The sequence below is a fragment of the Hippichthys cyanospilos genome, chromosome 5 (genome assembly GCF_059441005.1).
Source record: "Hippichthys cyanospilos isolate Australia breed blue-spotted pipefish chromosome 5, RoL_Hcya_1.0, whole genome shotgun sequence".
NCBI lineage: Eukaryota > Metazoa > Chordata > Actinopteri > Syngnathiformes > Syngnathidae > Hippichthys > Hippichthys cyanospilos.
The window spans coordinates 26,264,858-26,272,528 of record NC_142373.1 but is presented as its reverse complement, the minus strand read 5'-3'; the positions used below and the strand labels follow the sequence as shown (position 1 = coordinate 26,272,528).

The 7,671-nt window shown below is 37.9% G+C and overlaps 1 pseudogene; it reads right to left on the bottom strand.

Moving 5' to 3' along the window:
* Positions 1 to 4,558: 4,558 nt before the first annotated feature.
* Positions 4,559 to 6,307, bottom strand: LOC148424141 (uncharacterized; annotated as a pseudogene).
* Between the last annotated feature and the right edge of the window lie 1,364 nt (positions 6,308 to 7,671).

Here is a 7,671-nt window from a genome sequence, read left to right as displayed (position 1 = left end):
GGTGGCGACTATTCTTTCAGTCTCTTTATGATGCTGTGGTGCACTTGTCTCAGGTGAAAAACTTTCTGGATGGTACAGCGTACCATGGCTCCGCTGTTTGCAACAGTTTAAACACTTGTAAGGATGTAAATCCTTGCTTTAAATGAGGATGCGGCTAATGAATTTCCTTCATGTTTTGTTTTTGAGCATCATGCCTGCAAGATTGACTTCCCAAAAAGGGTGCGTGGTGTCATCATGAACACAGTGTGCCTCCAACAGAAACCGACACAAAACAGTCAGTGGCAGTCAGGGTTATCGTTTCCCACTCACGCCATCAACAATGTCCGATTCGAATAAATACTCCTCATAACACCATCATTTATGACACTACGGCTAGAGAAATCATGTACAGAAGCACACGCATGCATTACTGGGCATTGTGACACCCGAATTGTGGACAACACAGGTTATTTTCCAGAGCATTTACACATCAATAAACCTGCATCAGCAATTAAAACTTGTCACTATACATGATATTGTCAAAACTTAAAATGAAAGGGAATTTAAAATTATTTGTCTGGAAAGTAATATTAAGTCCAACAAAAGCATCCAAGCTTGAACGAGATTGTACACTAAATTACAAATCCCAGTATAAGAAGAACATCTTTCAAAATTTACCAGTAATTGCATATGAACAAAATAAATTACAAAAACAAATAAAAATGAAAAGATACATCAATAAAATGCTTTCTCTCACCAAAACAACTGTCTCCCAAAACACTTAATTCAACACAAAATCCATTCTTCATTTTTTCCCAAAGATGTCTTCCTTGTACAGTTTGTCTGTGCGTTTCAGTTGACGAAAATCCTTTTCTACCCTATGTTTTTATTCGCCTATGTTTTTTTTTTATAAAAAAATAAAAAAATATATATATATATATTTTTTTTTATAAAAAATGCCCAAGAATGACTGCTCTACAGAAACACAAGACATAGGGATTGTCACAGCCAATAAATGCACACGTGTGTGTGTGTGTGTATGCGTTTTGCAAAAAATCAATTCACGTAAGAATCTATTTTCAACCTGTGTTTTACTGATGACTCTGCCCTAGTGAAGACAAGCGATATCCATGATATTATTCAAAAATTTCTAAAGTAGCTGCTAAATTTAATTTAAAACTGAAATCTATTAAAACTTATTTTATTGTACTTTTGCTTCAATGGTTTTTTGTTAAAGAACTTTATTAGATAACAAACAAAATAAATCAGGGCAGTTTTTCCAATTAAACCAGAAAATAGTGGTATTTATACTCATGTGCGTGTCTTAGTTTTTACCAGAAGAGAAAACGCTTCAATAAGAGCATTTTTAAAATATTTGTAAGCTTTCCAGTCTGAAGAGATATACAACATTCTTGTTTTATTTATCATGTGGAGTGCACAATATAAAAGTCCATCTGCCAGAGATTGCAAACACTGCTGGAGACTGAATGCAATCTAGTAAAAAAAAAAAAAAAGAAAGAAAAAAAAAAGCCAACAGAAGCACAAGTGAAGTTTTCCAATGAATGTTTTCCAAGCCATGACGTCATTACGCGGACTCTCAGTCACTTCCAAGATATATATTTACTTCGACAAGCCATATTCGTCCTTGGAATAAGAGGTAAACAAATCAATATTTAAAGCTAAAGTAAGATTAATAATGTTTTATTATTTAGTTGACCATGGCAATTTCACCAGAGCTAAAAGCAGTTCTTGACAGACTGAAAAAAAGCAGACCAGAGAGGTAAAACATATTCAAAAGTGCTGCTTGTGGCTAACCAAGGCTCAGTTTGTTCGATTGTATGCCTTATTTTTCAGAGTGGATTGTAAGTCAAGGAAAAGTTCAAGAGAGTACCTGCTTCACAAAACAAACATAGATATACAGTACAAAACCATTTTTAAAACCACCAGCCAGAAAAGTGAGTGTGTGATAAGTGTAGTGAATGCATAGCAACGATACTCTTTGTACCGCAAACTTACTGTACATGGGTAGTAATAATATGAATGCAGCTAGAGTACTCGAAGACAACACAAATAGTGCACAGAAACTATTCTTGAAAAGTAGCAACAATATTGTAAATGTAGCGAGAACATTTGACAAGTGGCAACATTATACTTAGGGTATCAGTGTCATATCAGGATTGGTAACCATAAAAATTCTCTGAAAATGCTCACGTTGATCCAACATGATTCAACAGCCTGAAATACATTACAGTGCATATGGAGATAGTTTAAGGACAAAGGCGACAGCAATTTTAGGTGAATGCAAATTACGCGCTGCAAAATGAGTGATGACCTTGAGTCGAGTTTCAAGAGCGCCGTCATCCGCTCAGCTCCCAATGCACAGTGGTGAGTCATGTGTCTTTGGTTTCATATAGTTGTTAAAATGATGTTTCAATAATCTTTGTGTTTTCAAATGTATTATCTGCTTGTCTTTTGTATTCTGTCGTGTACTACGCACATAGCAGCTTTGGTAATTGTTAAACTGAATTCTGTGGCTCTTTTGTCATGATGTCACCCAGCAGCACATCCTGGAAAGTCAAGCTTGTGCAGCAGGAAGCACTAAAATAAACAATGGAGAAAATTCTGTCCTCATTTAGGTCAAACGCCCTTACAATGGTCTGGAAAATGTTGCAAACAGCGGAGCCAAGGTACGCTATACCACCCCATTTTAAAAGAGACTGAAAGAAAAGTCGCTCGTGCCTTGACCGAAACGACTGAGTGGCACCAATGTCATGCATGGGCATCGAGAGCAACACACTTTTCCGCATTTCGCAAACTTGTGCGACTTTCAAAAGCAAGAATGTGAATACGTTTTACTCCGTTGCTAAGAAATGTGCTTTCGTCCAACATGCTCGAAGGTACACAGACTGATGTTGTTTCATGCTTTGTGAAAACTCAATGCAGTTCACTGAAAAAGTATATTTTTATCTGTTTTTCACAAATGTTCTTTTTTTATTTGGGCAGGTTTTCAAAGGATAATCTGATTCTACAAGGTCGTGTGAAATGACAATGTATCATGTTCTACGTTCTTTGATGATACAGATGCAGTTTATTTTGTTACAGCCCCACCAGTAACTGTACTGTTATCCCTTCCCTTCCTATATCTTTGGCTGTAGTTTCATGGAGAGTTGCGCTTAAAACAGCCCACAAGTCTAATTAGACTGAAGCCTATAGCTGACCAAACATGATAACAATCCAAGTTTACACTTGAAATTCCAATTTATTATAAAAGAAATTTCCAGTATTTACAGTATTCATGTGTTATATTTTATTGTGTTGATGAAATGATTGAATTACAACTTAGGAATCACATTTTTGATGTCATTTTTTATTTTGAGGATTAAAAAAAAAAAAAAAACAAGGTTCGCGCTCCACTTTTAGATTGATGGACAAGCTCAGCAACCATGTTTTCTACTCTGGCTGAAGTTTACAGAGTTGCCTTTTGTCTGGGCAAACTGCATCACAAACTTGAAGCATAAAGCTTTTGATAGCCGCAAACTGATTTTGCAAGGTCTTCTGCCGCAACAGCAGCCTCGCTTTGTGATGTGGCTTTTCTGAACAGAGCCGACCGAGTTTTACCACCTCGTTTTGATTATTCCACCTTTTATTGCCTTTGTTTCCCATCCATATTCTTGTTTGTGTATGATGCAGTCTCAGATCATACAGTTTTATTACCGCATCCTTGACTATACAAAAACAGATGGGTTTTCCAGCAACATCTGCAAACATGTACTCAGACTCTCACATTGTTTGAAACCCTTGGTTTTTAGTCTCTATCTTTGATGTTGCCATTTTTGATCAGTATCTAAAAAATTATCTTTTGCTGTTATGCTAGTTAACTTATGATGAATAATAGAACGAAGCTGCTTGCGCTCAGGCGTGTCATTGTTGAATTGTGGGAAATGTAGTGCCTGCGGGCCGATTTTCATAACAAATCAATATCATCCTGGGGACCATGGCAAACCTACTTGTGGGCTGGCACTTTGACACATGAGATCCAAACAAAATAAATCAAAATTAACTTGGATAATATATCCAGGACTAATAACAGAATTGTTAAAGGACGATCTTACCAGTATAGTGGTCTTAAATTCTTCAGAGCCGTGGTTGCAGGGCTTTTGGTATTTTAGAACAGTGTTTGATTTAGATCAAACACGTTTTCATTCTAGATGCAAGACCATTTTTTTAAATATCATGTTACTGTAATGGTGAGAACTCAAGTGATAGCTACAATTTAGTGCACTAGTAGAATGGCTGATATGCTGTTTTTTCCCCAGCATAATTAATGTACACTTAGCGATAATAATTAACATTTGGCAATAATACTTGGTATGTAGCATGACTCCTTACATGACTTATTTGTCTTCTGCAGCAGATCACAGGAAAAGACACCTTAAACACAGCTCTGGTTTGCCTTTGAAAAACTCATTTTCATCCTTTTATCAGTGCACGCAGGAAACTTTCACAAGTGTTGAAGCGCTTCCCCAAATTAAATTCTCTCCACCGGCTGCACGCGACGATGACTCACCCTTGCAGGGTGCTATTCAGACGACCCAGACAAAGCTGCAATCAGAGAGGCGTCAAGAGATTACAGTGATCCGTGAGACCTCACCCCTCAAAAAAAAAAGAAAAGAAAGGGAAGCTTGTACTTTGCTCTGCAGCGTGAATAGGCATCAAGAAGACAAAAGCTTGCAGTTGCAGCGCTGCAGCATTAATAAGAATCAACTTAAATTGGCCTAATGGGAGCTCATAGCCCCTGTTAAAACTCCTATTATAAGGCAAATATAAAGCTCATATTGAAATTGTATAAAACTGGAGTCTCTGAAATAAAAGTATCTGAATATTCCTTTTTTGACTGAGCTTTTCAGTCTGCTACCTAATGATTAGCCTAAATACTAGCTTCGTTATGTTAGCTAAACCATATGAAACATATATCGTAAAAGAAAGATGCTAAACAGAAATATACAACAAATAAGTAAAACGTATTATGACAATCATAGAAAAGTACAGTCACTTTATATGACTCTTATTTTATTTTTCCTCCTCATTCTAGCCCCCTAAAAAGACATTAAAAAAAAAAACTGTCATAATCCTTGGTATGCTCACATTACAACATGATGGCAGTGTGAACTACATTTTTTCTTAATTTTGATAAATATGTTGGTCAAACTCCAACTTGTATTGTGTTTGGTGCATTTGATTTCGAAGGATCCACTTCATAACTATTGTACAAATCTAAAAATACATTTCAAGGCTCAAAATGAGTGGTTTCATGAAAATTTACATTTTGTGCTTCCTTCAAACACATAAAAGAGCAAAACTGAGACTCAACCGCAGACATGCCCCAAAACCTTGCTGGTCTGCATCGCTCACAAACCCTCTATGAGTAGTAGGACCTTAAGGTATAACTTGGTGCTACTCAAGTGGCACCAGCTTGCTAGCAACAAGCTTCAAAGGAAAACTTGACAACATGAAGAAATCGCAGGTGTGGAAAGTGGGTGTTCTCTGGGAATGATGGTAAGGTCAGAGTTCATTTGCTGCATGACTGTGCGTTGTACGCAATTCGAGTCACAAAGCAACAGGGATTGATGGACACGTTAAAAAAAAAAAAAAAAAACACCTCACTGAGCCACTTTCTGATTTTGTCCTCGGCCATCCAGCCATTTTGATTAGCCTTAAAAATGACTTTGGCTGGATTTTTTTTTTTTAAATCACAATAAGTGGCAATTTTTATCCTATTTTATACACTTTTAGAATGCCAACCAAGCACAACGGTAAACGGCAACTTTTTGAGGCCTGCTGTGCGTATCTCCACCGTGCTGGTCCCTTACTTTTTGATAGTGTGGCTCACTGGGATGTCGCAGAGTTGCACCTCATCCTTGGTGATTTGGCTGGGTTAGATGTTTTTATTTGCAATCTTTTTGCTGCTGTAAGAGCGAATGATGGTGAGCTTTTATTTGTAATCCGCCAGAAGTTGCTGCACCATGGTCGTCCTTGCCCAGACGGATTGTTTCATAAAACAAGAGCTACGAGGGACCTCCTTCAAAATGCTTGATTTTAATTCTTCTGCAAGCGTTTTTGACCTCAGTCGAATGGTGACTGTAGAAACACTTCAGCCAATTGTTCTTTGAGCATGAAACCATTGCATGAGTTGGACTTCCAACTCAGGCCACCTTGCCTTGTTTCCGAGGAGATTCAGCTGAGTCTTTTGGACTTGCTGTTTTCTTGTTTCTCCATTTGCGAACCATGGATTTGTTGTTAAATTCTCTCGCAGCTGCTTGAGTCCCATGTTGCTCCTCGTAGACAAAAACTTGCAGTTTAAACTGTGCTTCATAAGCGTGCCTCTTTGTAGGTGTCCTTTTTGAAGCTTCAACTCTCTAGCCAAACTAATGGTTTGCACCATACACACTGACACTATATACCTACTATGGTGTGCCTTGAGCATCCTCTTTCAAACCTACCTTTCCCCCTTTAATGTCCACTTTCTGTCTTCTGGCATGTCCTCCTTGTCTTAATATAAGCATCGCGTCGCGGGAAATGTTGTCAGTCAGTCAAGCGGAGAGCTTATCAATGTCACACATTCAACACACCACATTATAACATTATACTTTTAAAGGTGAATTTTAAATAGCCGTGAAAATACGGTAAATTAATAAGTGCCTTGACTCTAGTGAGTAAACCCTGACCCTGTTTTCGAAATAGAACCACCACTTAAAAATGAATTACAGTACGGTACACTCTATCCAACTAGTCTTTAAGGTGAGGATAAAATATGAATATGTGAAGATAAAAATATCAGTAATATTTTTTGTTTTTCACAATAAAGCCCTGGGTTTCGATTGGGAATTTTGAGGTATGAGGCCTGCTCTGGTGATGAGAAAATGAATGTTATGGCTTGGAATCACAAATAACAATAACAAGATAATAGTTCTAGTATCAAAATGCCTGAAAAGCACAGGTGTTTTGGAGGTAGAGTGAAGACACAAACCAGTGTACTGACCAGAGCCAGCCTGCCGATTAATCTTGTCTGCTTGTGTACCAACCCAGTCCGTAACTGACCACTCGCCAGTCATCCTTGTACTCTTGCTAGCCCATGCATTGTACTCGCCTGGCTCTGACAGTTCACCATAGCAGGTGACCTCCTTCAGCATTCATGCCAGCCGGTGTTTGATGATGACACTAATGATGATCGACACTATTGAGCATCATATTCTTATGGAACGTCTTAAATCATTTGTTGATATCTCGGGATCAGCACTTTCTTGGTTCAGATCTTACATCCTGGGAAGAACGCATAGTGTCTCTTATGGCAATGCGATCTCTGAATCTTTCTCCGTCTTATGTGGTGTTCCGCAGGGGTCAATTTGGTCCCTTGCTGTTCAACATCTACATGATTCCTCTTGATGAGATTATACGTAAACATGCTATTAGTTTTCATTGGTCTGCTGATGATACCCAGCTGTACATGCCTTTAGAAATAACAGATCCGTGCAAGTGCAGTAAACTGGAGGCCTGCCTTGCTGAGATTAAACAATGGATGTCTTCCAATTTTCTGCTTCTTAACCCGAGTAAAACAGAGATGTTAATTATTGGCCCTGCTCATCATCAGCACTTGATTAAGAATATCACGTTGAAACTGGATAACTGTAATAT